General features: G+C 42.5%; 1 protein-coding gene across 6 annotated transcripts in view; it reads left to right on the top strand.

The window, feature by feature from the left end:
* Window positions 1-23,449, top strand: part of slc8a3 (solute carrier family 8 member 3) — a 504,604-nt gene that overhangs the window by 24,839 nt on the left and 456,316 nt on the right. Inside the window, exon 1 of one of the 6 annotated variants that reach the window (XM_087990080.1) lies at window positions 62-80. The exons of the other annotated variants lie outside the window; for them this stretch is intronic. The gene's annotated coding sequence lies outside the window, so the exon portion shown is untranslated. Of the gene's footprint in view, window positions 1-61; window positions 81-23,449 lie in introns of those variants that run through there. 6 annotated transcript variants of the gene reach the window in all.

Genomic DNA, 23,449 nt, shown 5'->3' on the forward strand with positions numbered 1-23,449 from the left:
CCGTCCCTCAGAACACAAGAGGCTCAGGATCCTGACCATCAAAATCCTGCCTTTATTTTGTGCAGCTTTGATGAAGGCTGGTGAGCATCTAGTTAAGACAACATTTGCAGCACTTAATATTCAAACAATGTCAAGTTTAGACAAGACAACTAAAAGTGGCCAGGATATTTCAGATTTTCAACACCCTGGGCTAGTTTGCTTTAGAAACAGAAAGTGGGTTTCATTGAGGGAAAACTGGGTATGCATTAATCCGAACCAAAGATGCATCGTCTCTTCACTTACACTGAGATGGAGAGGCAGCCTTTGCTGTTGCATGCCTGTCAGAGTTAGATGTGATGTAGGCTAGGGATGTTTTAGCTCTTTGGAAGCACTCCAGACCAAGTTGTGTACAGGGGTAAAACTGTGGATGCTGGAAATCAGATACCGAAATTGCTGGGAAAACTCGTAGCTCTGGCAGCATCTGGTAAGGGAAGGCAGAGTCTGTTTTTGGGATACAGTGACTCACCTTCAGACACACACACACACACACAGTTTATCTTACATCGGATTACCCCCACCCCCTCAATGTTTTATCTGGTGAACGCTTTCCCTCTCCTCATTCTGTTTTATCTGGTATCTGCTCTCTCTCCACACACTGGTTTATCTGGTGTCTCCTTTCTCTTTCCATTCTGTTTTATCTGCTTGCACTCTCTCTCACATGCTGTTTTGTCAGGTGTCTGCTCTCTCTCCCCATTCTGTTTTACCTGGCTTCTGCTCTCTATCCCTGCATTATTTTATCTGGTATCTGCTCCCTCGCATCATTCTGTTTTATCTGCTGTCTGCACTGTCTCTCCACACACTGTTTTATTTGGTTTTTGCTCTCTCGCCCCATGCTGTTTTATCTGGTGTCTATCTCTCTCCCTATGCTGTTCTATTTGTTGTGAGCGCTCTCTCATCATTCTGATTGATCTGCAGTCTGCTCTGTCTTCCCTGCTTCTGTTTATTTGCTCTCTGCTCTGTCTCCATATGCTGTTTTCTCTGGTGGCTGCTGTCTCTCCCCATTCTGCTTTACCTGCCGTGTGCTCTTTCCCCATTCTATTTTACCTGGTGTCTGCTCTCTCTCCTATTCTGTTTTACCTGGTGTCTGCTCTCCCTCCCTATGCTGTTTTCTCTGGTGTCTGCTCTCTCTCCCTACGCTGTTTTCTCTGGTGTCTGTTCTCTCTCCCTTATGCTGTTTTCTCTGGTGTCTGCTCTCTCTCCTTATGCTGTTTTCTCTGGTGTCTCCTTTCTCTCTCTCTCCCTATGCTGTTTTCTCTGGTATCTGCTCTCTCTTTCCCTATGCTGGTTTCTCTGGTGTCTGCTATCTCTCCCTTTATTGTTTTCTTTGGTGTCTGTTCTCTCTCCCTATGCTGTTTTCTCTGGTATCTGCTCTCTCTCCCTTTACTGTTTTCTTTGGTGTCTCCTCTCTCTCTCTCTCCCTATGCAGTTTTCTCTGATATCTGCTCTCTCTCCCTATGCTGTTTTCTCTGGTATTTGCTCTCTCTCCCTTTACTGTTTTCTCTGGTGTCTGCTCTCTCTCCCTATGCTGTTTTCTCTGGTATTTGCTCTCCCTATGCTGTTTTCTCTGGTATTTGCTCTCTCTCCCTATGCTGTTTTCTCTGGTATCTGCTCTCCCTTTACTGTTTTCTCTGGTATTTGCTCTCTCTCCCTATGCTGTTTTCTCTGGTATTTGCTCTCTCTCCCTATGCTGTTTTCTCTGGTATTTGCTCTCTCTCCCTATGCTGTTTTCTCTGGTATCTGCTCTCCCTTTACTGTTTTCTCTGGTATCTGCTCTCTCTCCCTATGCTGTTTTCTCTAGTGTCTGCTCTCCCTCTCTCCCCATTCTGCTTTACCTGGTGTCTGCTCTTTCTCCCTATGCTGTTTTCTCTGGTGTCTCCTCTCTCTCTCTCTATGCTGTTTTCTCTGGTATCTGCTCTCTCTCTCCCTATGCTGTTTTCTCTGGTGTCGGCTCTCCCTCTCTCCCCATTTTGCTTTACCTGGTGTCTGCTCTCTCTTTCCCTATGCTGTTTTCTCTGCTGTCAGCTTCTGTGCACGGGTTGCTTGCTGTGGTGTACTGTATATTCTCATTGCACGGGCATACACATACAGTCACACTCATCCTCCTTTGATTCTGCCTCATATTTGGTCCAGCAATATTGTTGACTATTAAAGGTCTCACTACTTGATTTAGAACATGGAGTTTTGCTGTTATTTTTTTGTTTGGAGCTGAACACTGCGTTAACCTGTTGTTCCCCTCACCACTCTTTGAGCTGTTGCAGGTTGGCAGACATGTTGGCCCACATCGAAATATCCGACAAGAACATCTGTAATTCATAGTAGGGGTCTGGGTTTTGTCAGTTTCTAAATGCCAGATTATTTTCTTGCGAGAAAGGAATTCCAAAATAATGGCTGCCATTAAAAGTTTGGATTTTTGGGATTAGATGAGGTCAGTTAAATTGAAGTTTGGAGCATGAGAGTTCCAAATTTGTAATGCCTTTCCCCTGATGTCTCCCTTTTAAATGCGAATGCAAAATAATTGAACTGCTGCAAAGATGTTTCAATTCTGAATGCTAAGAGGACCTGAGTTGCTATGTGTTACGTATATGTGTGTCTCTCTTTAAGTATCCGTATGGCTGTGTTAGGTGTCTTTGCATACAGAAGAATAGGTTTTTGAGTTAATATGCGTTGACCAGCACAGGGGACTGTTCCTCTTTTAAGTGGTTATCTCTGCTCCACTGAATCACGTCTTGAAAAGGTGACAAGGAAGTGAGAGAGGGAACAGAAGTGATTTCACGTGTAACTTTACAAGCTTGTCAAATGCAAGTTGCATGACTCCACTGACTGGACAAATTAGGCAACTGCATTCTCCTTGTGAATACCTGAAGCACGTTGACCTACTTGAGATGAGTTTGGATTCCGCTGCAACAGGGGCATATCGGAGTTGCAGCCAAGTGCTGTGTAATGTCAGGAATGTGTGTATTCACTTGCCATCATGCTCCTTACCAGGATGTAGCAGCTGTTTCACTACCCACCCCCCCCCCCCCCCACCCCCCCGCCTATTGCTTCTCCAGTTGCCTGCAGCCTGACGGCTCTTGTGGTGCACACCATGGCCGACGGAGCACAGGGTTCCAAGTTCAATTGTTTTCTTAAAAGGTTCTTGAACTTAGAAGTAAATGCAAGCATCTGATGGGGGAGGGAACACAAAGGGATGAGAGAGAATTATTAATGCCTTGGGTATGGACCCATGCTTGATGTGAAATGTATTGTTTCTGAGTGTAGCCCACGACATTTCTCAGTATTCAGTCTCTTTCATTGTTTTTATGTGACCTGCGCACACTTTATATGTCCTGGAATATGCTTTGTGTGGTAACCTCCATGCTGCTGCACACTCACACAGATTGGAGAAAACATAGTTGTGGACCTGCAGTAAGAACTGATGAAGAGCCAACCTTTCTGATAAGCCTTTCTCGACCTGTATGCTATCTGGCTTCTGTTCTTTCCACTGGTTTCTATTGTCAAACTCCAGTTGGTTCTTCCTCTGTGCAAAGTTATTTTTTTCTGTTGTCGCTGATGTGGGACATTCCCAATGGTCTCAGAATTCCAAAGGGGTCAAGAGATTGCATAGGAGTTTTGCTGCTTCATGTTATCCTTGCCAGCCTGCTGGAACTTCAGTGGATAATATGGAAAATAAAGAGCATGAAAGCATGGGAAGGGTTAAAGTATGGAGTCCACTGCCGATCTGTTGCAAGGCGTCTGTGGAATGCAGGATGGGATAAGAATAGTGGAATGCTCTTACACCAATTAGCAGAGTAAGGTTGAGGCTGAAAGGTCACCATGGCAAGATGAGATAACACAGTTAGTAAAGTTAGCCTCACCTATTGAGTGTCATTATGACAAGATTGGGACCATAAATATTTGGGCAAAACACAGCAACTTGTGGTCATTTCAGCTACTCCGGAAGTGCTTCCTCCTCTGACGGAGTCCCATTGCTCTACTATTATGATCTGACAACCTCAATGGTGCAAGAAATATGTCCATGGGGGCACATCAATGATACTTCTGAAGAATGTGCGGGTCCTAGATTGTGAGGGATCGTGGTTTTTTTTTCCTGTTCTGGTTATTAGAGGACAGGCTTTTGGACCCAAGGGACCTCAGAAAGGGAGGATGAACCCATTAAGTCTCAGACTCTGAAAATTATTTAGTCTGTGTTGGGACCTACATTGATTGTATTGGCGGTCTGAGCTTATTGTCTTCATTATCTAGGTGAGACCAGTAGGTCTCAAAGGGGGCTATGGAAAATAAAGAGCACAAAAGTATGGAAAGGGTTAAAGCATGAAGACCACTGCCAGTCTGTGGTCTGTGGAATGCAGGATGGGATAAGAATAGTGGAATGCTCTTACACCAATTGGCAGAGTAAGGTTGAGACTGAAAGACCACTATGGCAAGATGAGATAACACAATTAGTAAAGTTAGCCTCATCTTTTGAGTATCATTATGACAAAATTGGGACCATAAATATTTGGGACATGATATTAAATATCTAATTAATAATTAATAGAGTCAGCTTGCTTGAACTATTGACAATAAATACCTAGTCATGACATTAGGAAAATATTAAGTCGGGTCTGGAATGTAAGACCATTGTTGCAAAACCTGACACGAAATATCTAACCGTGACATTAGAATAACATTAAGTAGAATGTACAACTAAAGAGATAATAGGAACTAACATCACTGGTTTATTGTGTAACTAGAGTGAGGGTCTTTGATTAATATAGTTGGACATGCTGATAAGCTAATAGAAACATGATAAAAAAAAATTAAAAAACCATGGGCCCTGAGGTTCTCAGTGTTAGGGTTTTTGTTTGTAAATAAAAGACCTATTTTTTGAAGAACTCTCTGTGTCTTCTGGTGTTTCTCTATATTTTCTCCACGGCAATAGCCAGTGAAGAGAGGTAGGGTTTGACTGGGCTCATATTAGGGTGTGCAGCCTTCTGCACCTCCTCTGTGGATGTGACGTAACACTACATAACTATAGAAATGTTGTGTCACAGAAAAAGACCATTCAGCCCATTTTGTTCGTACTGTCTGCAAAGTAAAATAGCTGCCAATCTAATCCCACCTTCCAGCTTTATCCCATAGCCTTGCAGATTACTTCATGTGTACATCTGGTATGAGTTGAGGATTTCTGTCTCCCCCATTAAACTGGGCAGCAAATTCGAGACATCAACCCCAGGGTGAAAGGGCTTGTCTGGCTATACCTTCCAGCTCCCATCAGAAATGGAAGAGAGAAAGGAAGCATAAGCACAGTTTGGGAGTTTTCTTTCGCCCGATTCCATTAGTAGCCTTGTAAGGTTTTATTTTCAGATCGAAATCATCTTTCTTTGCTTCGTGACCAGATTGCCTTATCTGATGGTGTTAATCAAAATAGGATAAAGACTAGCAGATGAGGCATGAAAAGTATACAACAATGTACAACGATGTTAACTGCCATTCTAAAAACTTAACTCAGCGTATAAAAAAAGCTTAAAGCTGTTTCTGTTTGAAAGATACCATGTAAAAGCAATTATTTATACTACAATAATTTTTAATATTCTGAAGTGGTGCGCAGCGTGGATAATTTGCATAAGCATCACCAGCAGTCTGACATGTACTCCTGACAGATGAATTTAATGACACGGATGTCTGTAGAATTAGCCTAAAGCTGGTGCTATTTTTAGTTGTGTTCATATTTCTGCAACAGAATAGTTTCTTAATGACCAACTTCCCATTATCTCTTGTCTTGGCACATCAGTATCTGCAGAGAATTAAACCAGAACTGTTGAAATACTTGGTGCACAACTCTGCCTCACAGTTTGAGACAGAAACACCATTTTTAAGTTGCCATTAATGTTCTGCATAGCGTTGATTTTAAATGTTTAAAGTTTGTCTGGTTACCCCTTTGAAAAGATTTATCGGTGTTGTAAATTCTAGCTGTGGTTGTTTTTTTCGGCAACGTTAGATGGTCTTCATTCAAAACATATTACCAATGGAACCTTCAGATTGTGCCCAGTTACGTTATTATTTGGGACTCTAAGCTTGACATTGGACTAGGTAAGGGACTATTAACCAGTGTTGCCTAGTCCTTGTTACTGTCCCATGTCTGTTGCTATATATGAGCAGAAAATGTGTTGCTGGAAAAGTGCAGCAGGTCAGGCAGCATCCAAGGAACAGGAGAATCGACGTTTCGGGCATAAGCCCTTCTGCAGGAATGAGGAAAGTGTGTCCAGCAGGCTAAGATAAAAGGTAGGGAGGAGGGACTTGGGGGAGGGGCTTTGGAAATGCGATAGGTGGAGGGAGGTCAAGGTGAGGGTGATAGGCCGGAGTGGGGGCGGAGAGGTCAGGAAGATGGTTGCAGGTTAGGAAGGCGGTGCTGAGTTCGAGTTAGATCGAGGGCGGGTAAGAGGCCAGCACGGGGTGTCCAGGTGGATGGGGTGTGTTGGAGGCGGGAGAATTAGATCGAGGGCGGGTAAGAGGCCAGCACGGGGTGTTAGATCGAGGGCGGGTAAGAGTAAGAGTATATGAACAGCCATACATGGAAGAAAAGGCATATTATTGATGCACTTCTGGCTTACTCGCATGTCCTGAGGGATAGCAGAGAACTGGTTCCTGTCCCAGAACATAACCCCAAGTTACTAATCCAGAGGCTTGTTTCAATACTGCATTCTCAGAGTTGTTACTTTTTCACATCAGGTGTATATTCAAGGCCATATTTGCTGTCTCCGGGAATGTGAAAATATCAAATGCCACTGTGTAAGAAAGTGCAGGTGGTTGTTCTCCTATCGTTCTAGCCAATGGCCATTCCTCAACTAAAGCCATCAAAACAATTTCATTGATCACTTACAATGTTAACTTTTTGCAAGTTGCCTGTTGTGCTTTATTTAGAATACTTCCATTGTACTTCATTACTTATGAAGCACCATCTGTCATCCTCTGGCCCTGCATGCTGCTATACTAATGGAAGTTTCTCTTCTTAACTAAGTAATGGTGACCTGTCTCCCATTGACCTTGCTAAGATTATGAATTTTATTGGGCATTCGGTGATTGTGACTGATTTGTTACTGATTCAGGCTACTAGCAAGAATAAGATCCACTCACCAGTCTCTCATGACCTCAAAAAAAATCTCCAGACCAAACCAACGATCATTGTCCTGAACATATATGGTTGTCAAAGACTTGCAGTTCAGTGAGTGAATCACCTGTCACCCTGAGTGCAATGCATGTTGGGCATGAAATGAATCAGACTCTACTCGCAATGTTGTCTCCTGAAGAGGAATGCAAGCTTACAGCTTTTTTTTAATCGAGTTTCCCACCTGAGAAATGCAATCGAAACTCTCCTAACAACAAAAGTGAAATAGCCATCCATTACTTGATTCTGTTCAGGCCTTAAGGTTCATTTTAAAAGAATATATATGTTTCAGGGCTGTGGGTGTTGCGGGGAAGGTCAATATTTAATGTCTATCCCCAATTGCCCTTAAGAAGGTGGTGGTGTGCCATCTTTGTGAACTTTTGCAGTCTATATGGTGGACATCAGCCGTTAGGCTAGGAGCTCCAGGATTTAATGCAATAATGACCATCTTTTTCCAAGTCGAGGTGATGTGTGGCTTGGGGGAGAATTTGCAAAATCACATTTTTTAAAGTCTCATTTTAGGAATCAATCTATTCAACTGATTCAGAATATTTTGCATACATTTGAGAGTCGGACACTCATAAGCATACAAATCTGAGAACATGGCCATACCATGCAATTTTTAAAAACAAAAGCCTTCCAGGCCATGTCAGTAGAAGTTCCAAGACATTAAAGGAACTGTTAAAAACTTGATTTCATTCTGGGCATCATGTTACTCTCAAAGGAAAGATATACCCTTTAGTCGTTTGATAATGTAAAACTTCAGTGCTATGAAAAAACTGAAACAATTTATGAAAGATTTTCACTTTGCACTCATCAGGACAATTTACAAAAACACTAATTCAAGGGCTAAACCAACATTTAAACTCCATGAGTGGGTAGTGCTTAATGATTGGCAAGTGGACTTTGCTTGGTCAAAGTGTTGCCATGGATGTTGAGCACATGAACGATGATTGACAGCTAACTGTCAGTTATCTAAAATTTAAACCAGGCATGTTGACTCCGATTGGTCAGAGCTTCGAGAAGTGAGCTAGCGAATGGTTGTTGCCTGTTTGTAAAGTTGGAATATGTATATGGGGCGGCACGGTGCATTGCTGCCTCACTGCACCAGGGATCTGGGTTCAATTCTAGCCTTGGGCGACTGTGTGGGTTTGCAAGTTCTCCCCGTGTCTGTGTGTGTTTCCTCTGGGTGCTCCTGTTTCCTCACACAATCCAAAGGTATGCAGGTCAGTTGAATTGGCTATGCTAAATTGTCCATAGTGTTCAGGGATGTGTAGATTAGATGCATTAGTCAGGGGTAAATGTCGAGTGATAGGGTAGGGGAATGGGTTTGGGTGGGATACTCTTCGGATGGTTGGTGTGGACTTGTTGGGCCAAATGTTTCCACATTGTAGGGATTCTATGATTCTATGTTCTTTCAGTAAGCAAAGAACAGGGCGATGTGTATTAGTGCTTATAGTTCTAGTACACACCGTGAGCCTGACTGACAATCCTAAATCAGTGTAATTCCATACTCACTCATGATTATCCAGCAAATGTTGTCCAATTGCAGAATCACAGTTCATGTTGAATTCTGTGTTGCAAGTTTTGCTTGCACAGGCTGGTTAGATATGGTCAGCACTTTGCTTTACTTCAATACTGAGTAAAGGAATTGAAAATATCAGGGAACAACCCTTCTAATGTCAAAAAGGTAGTTGGAGGTCTAGCATCTACAAAGGTCAGGTCTGGTCACCTTGGGTCTGAAAGAAGCCAGGTTGTATGAATCTATTGTGTAACTGTAATAGTTATTATATTATTGGTGCCTGAGTAACAAATTTTGTCCAAAACAATCAAGCTTGAATTACTGTGTTTAAGACATATTCTACAGGGATGTTCAGAGATTGTTGAGAGTTCATTGAAATGGGCTGGACTTTAAGTACTGAACCAAGACACAACATGGAAGTTTTCATAGGAGAATAACACATGAGCAGGATACATATTTACTGGTTATATGTAGAGTTTGGAAAATTTATTGAATATGTGCTTTGTTGTAAACAAGTTGGTATTGAAAAAACATCAGCATATGCCCACACTAGACAAGAATGACTTCACTCCCTCTTCCACCCTTAAACTGAAAATATTTGATCTATGGGATAAAACCATTACTAAAGCAAAAGAAGAATAGAAAAATATCATATGGATGATCTTCTAAAACAGTGTGACTTCATTCATCACATTATTTTCTTATCAACCTGTTCAGAGATATTATGACATGCCTTAGAGCCCTGGCCTCCTGGTCCAGAGATAGGGACACTTCCACTGTACCATCAGAGCATCAATGACATACCGTTATACACCGCAAATCATACAGAGATCTCCCAAGGATCACAGTTGTATCCTGTCAATGATCTGGGGAGCATTCGACCGTGTGGTTGACTAGTCACTACCTTGTCATTTCACATTATTTTGCTTTATCATCCTGCAGGTAGCATTTGTGGTCAAGATATTCCCAGTAGAGATGGAAAGAATTGAAGGGTTGAGCATTCAGTGTAGAGAGATGCACCACAGGGTGGTTGACCTTTTCTTGCTTTGTAGTTCTTTTTGCATGGAGAAAAAGCACTTTGTGATTCTAGACAAGTGGACTACTTTCCAGCCTGATGTTTGATATTTCTAATTGACCTAGTGTGCTGTTTATAGTTATCCACAGCACAGTTTTCCATGCATCTGGAGAGTTGACAAGAATTGTTTAAAACTCCCTTGTGAGTAGCTGTTCTTAAAAATAGCTCTCAGCTTTTAAAAGCAGGATACCGTGCAATAAATTGAATAATCTTTTCTGGATCATGCTGACCATGATATTTTAAAATAAAAACAAAGTAGCCGAGGAAATCTGATAGTGGTTTTTGAAAACTTGACTTTGGGCTTCGTGGGCAGTCTCTAAGGCTTGGGTTTTCCACCTTTTAGGGAGTGTGGACAATATTTGATGGACAGACTATCCAAAAGTTCTAGATAGCTACAATAGTATTTATGTTATGAAGACATTCTGGGAAACTGGAAGTGAATTTCATTCATGGTATCATACTATGACAGGCGTGTGTCTTGTGACAATCCATGTGTATGAGGCAAAGTATTATGTCTATTTATGAAAGATCCAGGAATGAAATGAATGTTTTGTTTTCTTTCTTTCCCATTTTGTCCAACCCTTTCTTTGTAACTATAAATGACAGAAGAGTGATCTGTAAAGACATTGTTTCTTTGTGAAGCAAAATTTTGATTAGCACCTCAGTTTATTGTTTGCCACTCATATCAAATTTCTTTGGATTTACCTATTCCAGATGCTTTGTTGAAAACAATGTGATTAAACAGAGAAGTACTAGTGCGGAAAAGAGAGACCTGATCCCAAACCATTTTGGCTGGCATTTTTTGGTATGGACAGGCAGGAGAACACAGCAAGCAGGAGATGGAGAAGTTGAGGTTTTGGATGAAACCCATCTTCAGGACTGGGGGTGGGTGTGGGGAGAGCTGCAGATAGAGGGGGTGGCAGGGGCAGGGTGATGAGGTGGGGATAGGTGACCGTTTTCTCCTGCATTTATGAGGTCATTTGGAAGTTTGCATCCTTGAGTTGGTCCAGATCAATACAAGATGAATAGCTTGTCTCTACCCCTGCAATATTCAAGAATGTATTGCCATTTTAAAATGTGAATACTGATGAACTGTTTGGGAGAGTTACCTGAGTGGAGTTGCTCAAATGTGTGTGTGTGTAAGAGAGAGACAGTGGATATTACTCCAGCTGTTTCAGCTTCAAATGACGATATTCTGCCACAGGCTTCAGTAAATCAGCCCAGCCAGATCCACTAATGATGTATGGGCACTGCTGCCCAACAGACTGTGCGGAGGGACAGCGAACGGTGTGACGAAATATGCTGGAATATACACACGCTGTTGTTAACTTGTAAGTCAGACAGCCAAATGTCACAAGGAAAGAGCAGCCAGTGAACTGTTGGAGTTCAGGAATGAGGAGGGTGTGCCAAGCAGGCTAAGATAAAAGGTAGGGAGGAGGGACTTGGGGGAGAGGCGTTGGGAATACGATAGGTGGAAGGAGGTTAAGGTGAGGGTGATAGGCTGGATGGGGGTGGGGCGGAGAGGTCGGGAAGAAGATTGCAGGTCAAGAAGGCGGTGCTGAGTCTGAGGGTTGGGACTGAGAAAAGGTGGGGGGGAGAAGGGGAAATGAGAAAGCTGGGATGAATGCAGATTTCTCCAGCTTCCTCATTTCCCCTCCCCTCACCTTTTCTTAGTCCCAACCCTCGGACTCAGCACTGCCTTCTTGACCTGCAATCTACTTCCCGACCTCTCCGCCCCACCCCCTATCCGGCCTACCACCCTCACCTTAACCTCCTTCCACCTATCGTATTCCCAACGCCCCTCCCCCAAGTCCCTCCTCCCTACCTTTTATCTTAGCCTGCTTGGCACACCCTCCTCATTCCTGAAGAAGGGCTTATGCCCGAAACATCGATTCTCCTGTTCCTTTGATGCTGCCTGACCTGCTGCGCTTTTCAAGCAACACATTTTTAAGCTCTCATCTCCAGCATCTGCAGTCGTCACTTTCTCCTAACTGTTGGAGTTCGTCTGGCATCTTGCACTTAACCTTGCTGAGATATTCATGAGGTTCCTAGGCGCAAAGATTAATTGTTCATTGAACTTTCATTAGAGAAAGTAATTAATAGTGCAAGTTGTATTTTAGTAATGCGATCATTGTACATTATGTGAACAGTATTAATTCTTATTGCCAATAATCACCACATCCTGCCCACTTTCCTGTTTGCCTGTGGAAACTGGGCATGAAATAAACATAGATGGAAGAAAAAGGAGCCTTCAAAATGTGGATACTAATTCATATGCTAAAAATTCCATGTACAAACATGAGACAAATAAAGAGGTGCTTTTAGTTGGAGCAAGAATAACTCTAAAATATTTTGGCCGTATGATCAGAGCTGAAACGATACAGAGATCTCTCTCTGAAGGCAATGTGGAGAGCAGCAGGAAGTGGGGTCAAACCAAGTGTAGTTGCTTGACGGATGAAACAGAGTGGCTAGAGGTGAGCTACAGAGGATTTGTGAGGATGGCATAAGACAGATGGGGTTGACATAACATTGGCAGTAGAACTTCTGGGAGGAGCAGCCACAAACAGCCATTAGAATGTAAGAAATAGGAGCAAGAATTGACTATTTAGCACTTTGCCACTCTGCCATTCAATGAGATCATAGCTGATCCTCAAACTATTTCCCTGAACTACCCCTCTATCTCTTGAATTTTTTTAATGTGCAGAAACCTCTCATTCTCACTCTTGAGCACACTCAATGACTGAGTCTTTACAGCCATCTGGGAGTGAGAATTCCAAAGGTTCATTACTCTCTAAGTGAAGGTGTACCTCCTCGATTCAGTCCTAAATGGCTTGCCCTGTATTTGGAGACTGTGTCCCTGGTTCTAGACTTCTGCAACCAGTGGAAACTTCTTGCATCCATCCTGTTGCTTCCTGTAGTAATGCTTGAATAAGATCATCTCTGATTCTTATAAACTCCACAGGAAACAGGTTCAGTCTAGTTAATCTTTCCTCATAGGAAATCTCTCCATTTCAGGAAACAGAGAACCTTCATTGGACATGTCACTCCTCGCTGCACTGGAAATACAGCCCTGTTATTCCCAAAGTTATCATGAACGTTGATATTTTTGGAATCGGCAGAAAACATGGTCCAGATTTCGGTACTTAACAACAATTGCTATTTAGTATAAATAAATAGTTTCTAGCAACGGGAAAACAATTATTGACATATATCTATTACTTAAAACTCCCCTTACACACACATGCTGCCAGACACAAAAGAATTGGTGTTATGGGTGGAGGAAAAAACAGGGAAGGCAGTTCAATAGCTCTGTTCCCAATCTTAAATGTGATGCCTCATTCCTTCAGGATTTAATTACTAGAAATTGTTAAAATGCCACATTTTACAGTGTAACATAATATTTTTGTTTCTGCTTTTATTTTTCTCTTCATTTGATCGTTTGGTCTCTTTCCTTTTCTGCAGCTGATTTAAACATCGAATTCTCATTCTCTTTACTTCAGTCCTACTAACACTTTCCCTCAGTTTATTCTCAATCTTAAGATGACATTCTTGACGGTGAATGGCCTCACCAAGGTCACAGATGCCTCATTGTTTTCATCATGCTGTCTTATGCTTGCACTTTGGCAGCTTGAGGGCAAGTGCTTTGTGAGTTGAAGGCTGCTGGGAAAATTGCCAATCAGGCAGACCAGAGATGGGAGGATGGCAGTGTAGTAGTAATGTTACTAGACCAGATATGTTCAGAGGTTATGGATTCAAATCTCTCCATATGACAGCTGGTACAATTTAAATTCAATTTAAATTGCTTTTGTAATGGTGAGCATAATAACTTAATTAATGTTCTTTAGGGAAGGAAATCTGCCATTCTTATGTGGTCTGGCCTAATGAGACTCCAGACCTACAGCAATGTGGTGTAGTGATTACAATGAGGACAGTCAGGTGGACCTCACAGATTATGAGTTCCCTGATTGGGGGGGAGTTAATCTGGTCCAATCAGGGAGCACTGGCTGACAGATATAAATAGGAGTCTCTGGGGTTCTATTCACTCAGAGAGCTGACTCTGAGGAAGCCAGACTAGAATCAAGTACTATGCACATGCAAATAAAGGGTGACTTGGTGATGGGATACCGAACTCTATGGAGTTATTTCATGTTGTTGGCTCTTAAGTGCCCTCTGACATGATCAAGCAAGTCACTCAGATCAAGGACAATCAAGGATAGCAACAGATAGTGGTCTCATCCATGTAGAGTCATAGAGATGTACAGCACAAAGACTTTAGTCCAACTTGTCCATGCAGATCAGATATCCTAATTTAATCAAGTCCCATTTGCCAGCACTTGGCCCATTTCCCTCTAAACTCTTGCTATTCATATACCCATCCAGATGACTTTTCAAAACTGTAGTTGTATCAGCCTCTACCAATTCCTCTGGCATGTCATTCCATACACGCATCACCCTTTGCGTGAAAACGTTGCACCTTAGGTCCCTTTTAACGGAATGGGACTATTTGGCGCCATCCATTTGGCCCCGCTGTTTTGGCTCTAAACTGTTTTGGTGCTCATTACTTTGGCGCTGAGCTGTTTTGGCGCCAATACATGTAGATAACCATCGTGTGAAAATTTTGGTTTGTTTCTCTTGCTTAGAATGTTTTCAACCATTTCTGGTATGGGCTCTACAAGAAAATTGTATTACAGCTCTCCACTGTGAAGACAGAAGGGCTTAAGTATCATCAAGGCAGTAGATGACTATTAACAATTGTTAAATGAGAAAATGATTACAAAACGAGATTTGAATCTCTAGCGGGTCATTACAGCTTTGACTATCAACTCTTGCTAGTTGAGAAAAGTACATCGGGTCATTAGTCATCCCCTCTTCTTTAACCAAACAAGATTTTTTTTTATTCTGTATTGGCGCCAAAACAGCTCAGCGCCAAAGTAATGAGCGCCAAAACAGTTTAGAGCCAAAATGGTGGGGCCAAATGATCAGCGCAAAAAGGACGGCGCCAAAACATACCCTACCCCAGTTTTAAACCTTTCTCCTTTCATCTAGAGGTATATGACCTCTAGTTTTGGACTCCCTTACCCTGGGGAAAAGACTTCAACTATTCACCCTCTCCATGCCCCTTATGATTTTATAAACCTCTATAAGGTCACCCCTCAGCCTCTGATGCTCCAGGGAAAACAGCCCCAGCCTATTCAGCCTCTCCCTTTTGCTCAAACTCTCCAACCCTGGCAACATCCTTGTAAATCTTTTCTGAATTCTTTCAAGTTTCATAACATCCTTCCTATAGTAGGAAGACCAGAATTGCCCACAATATTCCAAATGTGTCATAACCAATGTCTTTACAGCTGCAACATCACATCCCAACTGCTGTACTCAATGCTCTGACCAATAAAAGAAAGCATACCAAATGCATACTTCATATCTCATCTACCTGTGACTCAACTTTCAAGGAATGACGAACCTGCTCTTCAAGGTCTCTTTGTTCAGCAACACTCCCCAGGACCTTCCCAGGACATCCTATTAGAGAGTACAAATAGAGGCAAAAAAGACCCAGCTTCTGCAAGATCTGACCTAGTACTGACTTATTGTACAATCGACTTAAAACGGGCAAATTGTTTTGTGACTGAGTGGCCGTTAAATTTTACCCACTGCGAGCAACTTCACTGTGAAACAGCTCCTGTCCATTTGTCCTCACATCTGTACAGCTATCGGAGTCTCACCGTCGCAAGAATTGGTGTGCGTTCTATCAAATTTGAATGTTTGCAATTGGTTTTGGCAGTTTCCTGCTGCAACATTTTTAAAGTGAAGAGCAAAATTTAATTTATTTGTGAGATTATGTAGCAATAGGAATGGAGGCAGTGAGCCCCCGATGTGATGTCAGCTGTTTTGACTGAGCGGAGTCCTGTACAGCTGCCGTGCGGAGGTCGAATATACAGGAGAGAGCCCGATGTTTAAGCTCCTGCCTTTTGAGCAGCCTAACAAAGCGGACTGTGGGAAGTGAAAATAGAATTACTGTGAGTGAGATAAGAGGAGACAGTGTATAGGCCTCATGGAAATGGAACTTGCATTCAATTATTGCCAATCAGACTGGCACCAAGAACAGCATGGGACCGATCTCAGGCAATGAATGATTGAATCATGAGGATTGACTGGGAGCAAAAAAGGAGTTATTAGCTTTTAAAGGAGAGAACTGAGAGGACTCTGTTGTGTGGGTATGCCAGCTCATGACAGTGTGGGAGCTGCTGCTCATGATATTTGCTGCCATCATCTCCCTTTAAATGTTACAAACTACAGTATATGGTCTGTTTGCTGTGCTGTGGTAGAGGAAAACCACTTCCTGACCTGATTAGTGTCTTACAGATAACAATGTTTAGTTCATGACTAATTGATTTGATAGACACTGGTACAGGGTTTTGAGGAGGACCAGATGTTACATCTTGCTCCAGTGTGATCCTAAGCTGTCTTCCCACAAATCCAAATGAACTCTTCATAGTAGGTGGTGCTTATGGAACTCTTCAGTATTAACCTTCTCTAACCCATATACAAAAAGAACTTTGATTCGTCGTTTCTAACACAGAATTGAATATTGCCAACAATTGATACATTTTGTTAAAGTGTTTCATAAGGACTAATTGCAAGAATACCAACTGAAGTTTAAAACTGTAACAGAAGAGAGTGCTAGAGAGTGAAAATCAAACTTTGATTGGTAGAGATATTGCCATGGAGAATATACCGGATAATAATGACTGATAGTTAACTACCAGGTTTTCTTTAAATTTTAAACCAGGCAGGCTATCTCTGAGTCCGCCATGCTAGATTCCTTCATACAAGCTTAGCAAAAATTAAGTGGTATCGGTACACTAAACCAAGGAATGTCAGTACACTAAGGCCTTGGATTGGAGATGGGAAAAGAACTCCAGTGGTTCTTTGTTAAGACAGTGATTAGGCAATTCTTCTTTAAACAAGGCATTATCAACACTTCTGGGTGAGGCATAGAAGTAAAAAAGCTGATTTAATTCACGGTACAATTAAATAGCAGGAAAGGGGGAATGTATGTTGCTCTCATAAGGTCCTTCTTTATTTGGTCATGGGTGTTTAGGCTTGTATTGTGTACTGATTAGCTGCCACTGTTCCTGCACTATAGCAGTGACTAATATTCATACACATTTCATTGACCGCAAAGCATTTTGGGATAGACTAGAGTCGCAAAAGAGGTTATATAAATGCCAGCATTTCCATTTGGACAATTCCTTTGCAAAGTTTTCAGAAGGGGATTACGGGCAAGACCTGGAAGCAAACCCATTGGAACATGAACTGTCAGACATTGATGGGTGCTGTGCATTTCCAGCATTTTCTGCTCTAATCTCAGAATTCAAATTTGCACATGCTATAAATTCATAACATACAGCTCAGAAGGGGGCCATTTGTCCCATCTAGTCTGGATGGCTCTTTATAGGAACAAGCACTATTCCCATATTCCTGCCATCTTTTCTCTTTCAAATATTAGCAGGTTCCCTAGCTGAATAGGGAATTCACTTTGAATAGTTGCCTTTCAATAGACAGTTATTGAATTCACATTTACCAACCTGCAAATCCTAACCACTTATTCCATAAAAGTGTTTGTCCTGACCTCCCCTCAGGTTCTTTTGTTCAAATGTTTGTTCAATGCTCAGGTTCAAATGTGTTCCATTTGATTATTGACCCTTCAGCCATTAGAAACCATTATTTTTAACTTGTTCTATAAACTCTTCATGAATTTAAACTTGTTTTATGCTTTTTTTTGCGAATCCAAATAGGAAAAGACGAAATCTGTTTTGTTTGGCTACAATTCTCACTTTTAAAGAAATGCTGTGGTTTTTTAAAATCAGGTACAAAAGTGGCAAAAAATAACCTTTTCCAGGATGGAGCAAATATTTTACACAGTGCTTTGCTTTATAAATAACAGGGCTTAACTAAGGGGAAACTGGGTTGGAAGGGTCAGGGATTGGATTGGGTTGGAGGCTGGAATCCTTCAGTTTAACGTGAAAATGAAGTCCTAGTGATTTTCTTTTACTTTGAATTCCTCTAAAAGTATTTGCAGGTGATAGCTGTCCATCCAAATGAAGCTATGTCGGCTATTTCTCATCCGTGTCTAGGACTGGAATATCTATTGCTTTTATTTTGAACATTCAAGCTGTTTTTAAATTATTTGGTAGCTTGTTGAGCCTTTTGGTTTTCCATGGCAAACCTCAGGCAATCAGAGGCAAGTTGCCAACCAATCAGCACCCTTTTCTTTACTAATATAAATTATTGAAAACTTTGGAAATTTGGCATTCTACGTGTGTCCTGATGAGTGCAGGATAAGAGACTTCAGTGGCCTTTATCTCTTTTCATTATTCCTTTTGATTTTTGTTCTCATAGAATCATAGAATCCCTGCAGTGTAGAAACAGGCTCAAGTCCACACCGAAGAGTAACCCACCCAGACCCATTCCCGTACCCCTATTACTTTACATTTACCCCTGACTAATGCACCTAGCCGGCGCATCCCTGAACACTATGGGTAATTTAGTATGGCCAATTCACCCTAACCTGCACAATTTGGACTGTGGAAGAAAACCGGAGCTCCCGGAGGAAATCCACGCCTGAAATGGGAAGATTGTGCAAACTCCACACGGGCAGTTGTCTTCTTTCTTTAAAATAAATCATTATATATGAACCTTATTACTAATCAAACATTCTACAAGGTATTCGAATGCTGCACAACTGTGTGGGTGATGATAGTGTTGCCATGTGAATTGTCTAGCGCCCGCTGCTCCCTGAGCTGAGGCTGTTAGTTAACTCGTGTGGCGACAAGTGTTGGCGCTGTTGTGCTAATGATGGCTTTTGTCAACAACTTTGTTAGTCTCATAATGTTTGTGTGTTTCTAAGTGTGTGCCGATGTTAAGACTATGTCCTTTTCTAAGCCAAACCTTTTGTTTTTACAAAGAAGAACTTTTACAGCCATCAGACCTTGCATGACAACCTACAAGGCAAACAGCAGCTGACTGACAACGTGACGAAAGCTGACACTGTACTGGAAAAGGTGACAGCTCAGAAACAGTCCTGATGGCATGTAAAGTTCAGGGTTCAGTCTGAAAGTACAGTGGAGCATAGCCAGAGGAATGTTTTAACATTTGACCACTTTGACAGAAGTGCTGAATATTGAAATGTCTGAAGTGAGGGGGTGCAGTTGGCAGAGATGTGCTGACTAAAATTGAAAGAGCGATTTTTGCAAGAGAATTAGAGGAACGTCTTATTTTTGGTGTTTCGTTTGTGCATCTTTTAACATTTTTGGAAACCACGCACCCCATTCCCCTATCAAATGAGAAAAACTCCACTGTTTTAAGTATGTGAAATTAAAAGTGGTTCTGCGGATGATAGTAAGTGAAAAAATTGGTAATGGTTAGAGGAACATCTAAGGAATGTGATAGGCATTCATCTGTTAATATTCCCAGCAGTAATTACTAGCCTGTTTTGCTCCATTGAACCTGTCAAAAAGGTTTATTTTCTACCTTTAGAAATAAAAGTTATTACACACTGCAGTGATTTTTTTTGAGAAAGGTGGTTTCCTGATCCAGGCGTGATGCTATGTATCAATGTCCTCAGAGATACTTGGCTGATGGCCTCCAAATTGACAGTGAGCACGACACCATTATTGATTATTGTAAGTGCTCGGTGAGTGTTGACTGCTCTGATATAAGTGATAATGGTCTTTGCCTGAGCACTGCATGGTAAGCATTGGATCTTAGTAGCACATGCATAAGGAAACTGAGTGCTTTTCCTCTGCATCTTTTACCCCTGCCTTGTTAGGGAATTGAGGTTGCAGGTTTGGAAGGTGCTGCTTGTAGAAGCTGCAGTGCATACTGTGTTAGATACACATTGCTGTCAGTGCGGGCACCTGGTGGAAGGACTGAACACGAGAGGAGGTGGATGTGGTGTCAATCAAACAGCTTGATGTGGCTCGGACTGTGTTTAGATTTAAATGTTCACATATATATAAAAAGTGCAGTGAAACAATCTTTTTTTCCACGTGTTACACGCAGAGTGTCGCCACGCTCTGGCACCATCTTGAAACATGAAATATACTCCAGGATTCTCATGCAGTAGGGTTCATCTTCCTCTCTTCTTGTTCCTCCTCTGCTACTCTCCAGTCTTTTAATGGGCTCTAGGGTCTCGGTTACTGGCCTCTGCTGCTGCCACTCCCGCACTGTAACCATGGGATGCACGGGTTCCATCCAACAATCATGTTTCCACATCTGGTGCTTCTCCAGATGCTGCCGCCCGTCTTTTGTCTGCCCCCTTTGCCGATGCATTCGCTCCTTCAGGCACCCAGGCCAAGCTGCAGGCCTGGAGCCTCAGCTCAGCCTGCCAGTCTAGGCTGGGGGAGTCAGTCTGCTACTGCTGCTACTACTCCCATTGCCTCTTTCGCCTGTCACTCTCCAGGCTTTAATGAAAAGAAAACTAAAAGGAGAAAAACAGCAAAAATAAAAAGAAGACAAGCAAAAAAGAAGAGGGAAAGAAAGCCAGTGGGTGCTCAGCTGACCTGCTCTGCCACCATCTTGTAAACTGGTTTTGATATCTTAAGTGTTGTTGCATCCATCCATCCATGCAAGTAGTGAGTACTCTGTCGAATGCCTGGCTTGTGCCTTGTAAAAGATGGACAGTATTTGAAGAGTCAGGAACTGAGTTATTTGTCTCAGAATTTTCAGCGTCTCACCTACTCTTATACCAAAGTCTTCATATGTCAAAGGGAGTTGGTTGGATTTTCTCTTTCTCAACTGAGATGGTCATTTTCTGGTATTTGCATAAGGTAACGTGAAGTCACCATCATACCAGCCTTAGGATTACTTGCCATTTATCAGCCCAAGCTTCAGTGTTGTCCGGGTCTTGTTGCCTGTGGGAACTGACTGCTACAGAATGGGGAGTCTTGAACCATGCAATCACTTGTGAACATTGCCACTTTTACCTATATATGGAAGGGAGGCCATTGACAAAGCAGCACAAGATGGTTGGGCTGAAGATGCTAGCCTGAGGAGCTCGTGTAGCATTCCTCTTGGGATGAGATGTCTGTCCTTCAACAACCACAATCACCTTTCTTCATGCAAGGAGAATTATTGCTCCCCACCCTGATAACCCGTGGATGTGAATTTTGGTTAGGCTTCTCAAGGTCACTCTTAGCCAATGCTTCTTTGACAAAAGGGCAGTCACTTATACCTCATCTCTCGGTTAATTTATTTTGTCCATATATGGTCCAAGGCTATAATGAGCTTAAGAACCAAGTGACCCTGTTGGAATGTTGAGCAGATTACTACTGTGCTAATGTTCTTTGATAGAATTGTCAGTGACACCTTCCACCACTTTCCTGTCGATTGAGAATGCTGATGAGGCAATATTTGGCTGGTTTGTTGCTTTTCTTATTCATTCACAAGATGAGGGAGTCACTGGCTGGGTCAACATTTATTGCCCATCCCTAATTGTCCAGAGGGCAGTTAAGAGTCAACCACATTGCTGTGGGTCTGGAGATAAATGTTAGTCAGACTAGGTAAGGATGGTAATTTCCCTCCCTAAAGGGCATTAGTGACCCAGATGGGTTTTTCTTGACAATTGACAATGGTTTTGTAGCCATCATTAGACTTGTAATTCCACATTCGCCGTAGCAGGATTTAAACCTTGGATCATTACCTGGGTCTCTGAATTAACAGTCCAGTGATCTCCTTCCCCCCCCCCCCTCCCCTGCATTTTCAGGTGGGATATAACTGGGCAATTTTTTTTTCATTGCAAGCTAAATGCCAGTGTTTTAATCGCGCTTTGAAGGGATTGACTGAGGGCATTGCTAGTTCCGGAGCACCAAGTCAACGGTATAACTGCCAGAATTTCTCAGGGCCCACAGTCGTCGCAGTATCCAGTGCCCATTTCTTGATATCACATGGGGTGAACCGAATTGGTCTGTTGCAATGTCAGAAGTGTCATCTCTTGCATCTTGAAATGGGCTCCCCTCTGCACCCTCCTCAGCACCGTGGCTTGATTTTGCAAGGAATCAAGGGAGGTTTCTGCCCACCTCCCTCAATTCATTTGTCAACTAACATGAACGAAATAGATGACCTCCTCATTACTGCACTGCTGTCAGTGGGATCTTACCGTGTTTAAATCGTCTGCTATGTTTTCGACATTGTGATGCTTTCTGCACTTCAAGATTAATTTTGTTGGCTGTAAACAGCTTTTGCGAAGTCATAGAGTCATAGCGATGTACAGCACGGAAACAGGCCCTTCGGTCCAACCCGTCCATGCCGACCAGATATCCCAACCCAATCTAGTCCCACCTGCCAGCACCTGGCCCAAATTCCTCCAAACCCTTCCTATTCATATACCCATCCAACCTGCAGTCTATGTAAGTAAATGCAGCTGCATCACACCTGTAGGTTTGCTAACAAGTGATTCAAAATGGCATCCAGCCCATGTGCACGTGTGCACATGCACACACCCACACACAGACACACCCACACACAATCACACCCACACACAGACACACACACACACACCCACACACAGACAGACAGACACACAGATGCACACACAGACACACACATGCACACTCACAGATACACGCAAACACACACACACTCGCAGATACACACATACACAAACACATACACATTCAAATGCACAGACATAGACATACACACATAGACGCAGTCGCACACACAGACACACACACACACATGCACAAAACGTGGGTGGTCAGTGCCAGAGGTGGGTCGAGTCAGACAATTCTATAATACTGATTTGATGCCAGCGCAGTTGGACAGTGAATGCACAACCTGCCCACTGATTGACCAGTCATTCAAACAGTGCATCGGGCTTCAGTTAGCAATATCATATGGGGCTGGGACATGTGAATGGACACTAATGTTGGGGATTGCAACCACCAAAAATAAAGAACCTGTTCCTTGCGTTTAGTCTAAAGGGTTTCAGATTATCCAAGCCCTTCAGCAGGCAGTGGGATCACAGTTCTTGATTGTCAGGACACCTGAGAAGAGAGACATTTGAAGAGTGCCCTTTACATGTGTCTTGTTGGCTGGCAGCATCTTTGATACCCACTGCGTCCAACACCAAACAGTATTGTGCAGTGCAAGACTGAAAGCATTGGAGTCTTTTTAAAACTCTTACTAAAAGTCTATTACTTGAACTTGAGCGAGGGTAAGTAGTTTTGGTGGAAGAATAGAGCACATGTGGTGGGAAGAGCCACACGGAGATGGGAAAACCCCAAAGGAATGGATACAGTGAGAAACCAGAGGTAGGAGCAGTCAGGAATTGTTGACAACAGGATGAAAACAGACATTTCCTTGCATTGAAGTTGACTTGATAATTGCTTCTCTGTCCTTGGTGGTGGAAGCACTCCTCATAAGTGGTGATTTCAAAATCTGTAACAAGGTCACAGAGCAGGAAGGTCCAGGAAGATGGAGAGAGGAGATCTCTCAGTGAACCTTGGGAAGGTGCAGACTGCGGTTGTAGGTCAGAGATGCTGTGGAATTTGGCTGTGAGAATTTGGCTTTTTTCTCTTAATCTGTGCTTGAAATCACTATTGAGAAAGAAACTTCTGCAAACTAATTTCACACCATGAAGCCCCCTGCCTAGTTAAGACTTTAG

Source organism: Chiloscyllium plagiosum, unplaced genomic scaffold (assembly GCF_037043375.1).
Source record: "Chiloscyllium plagiosum isolate Xiang-an unplaced genomic scaffold, Cpla_swu_hap1 HiC_scaffold_8, whole genome shotgun sequence".
Classification (NCBI taxonomy): domain Eukaryota; kingdom Metazoa; phylum Chordata; class Chondrichthyes; order Orectolobiformes; family Hemiscylliidae; genus Chiloscyllium; species Chiloscyllium plagiosum.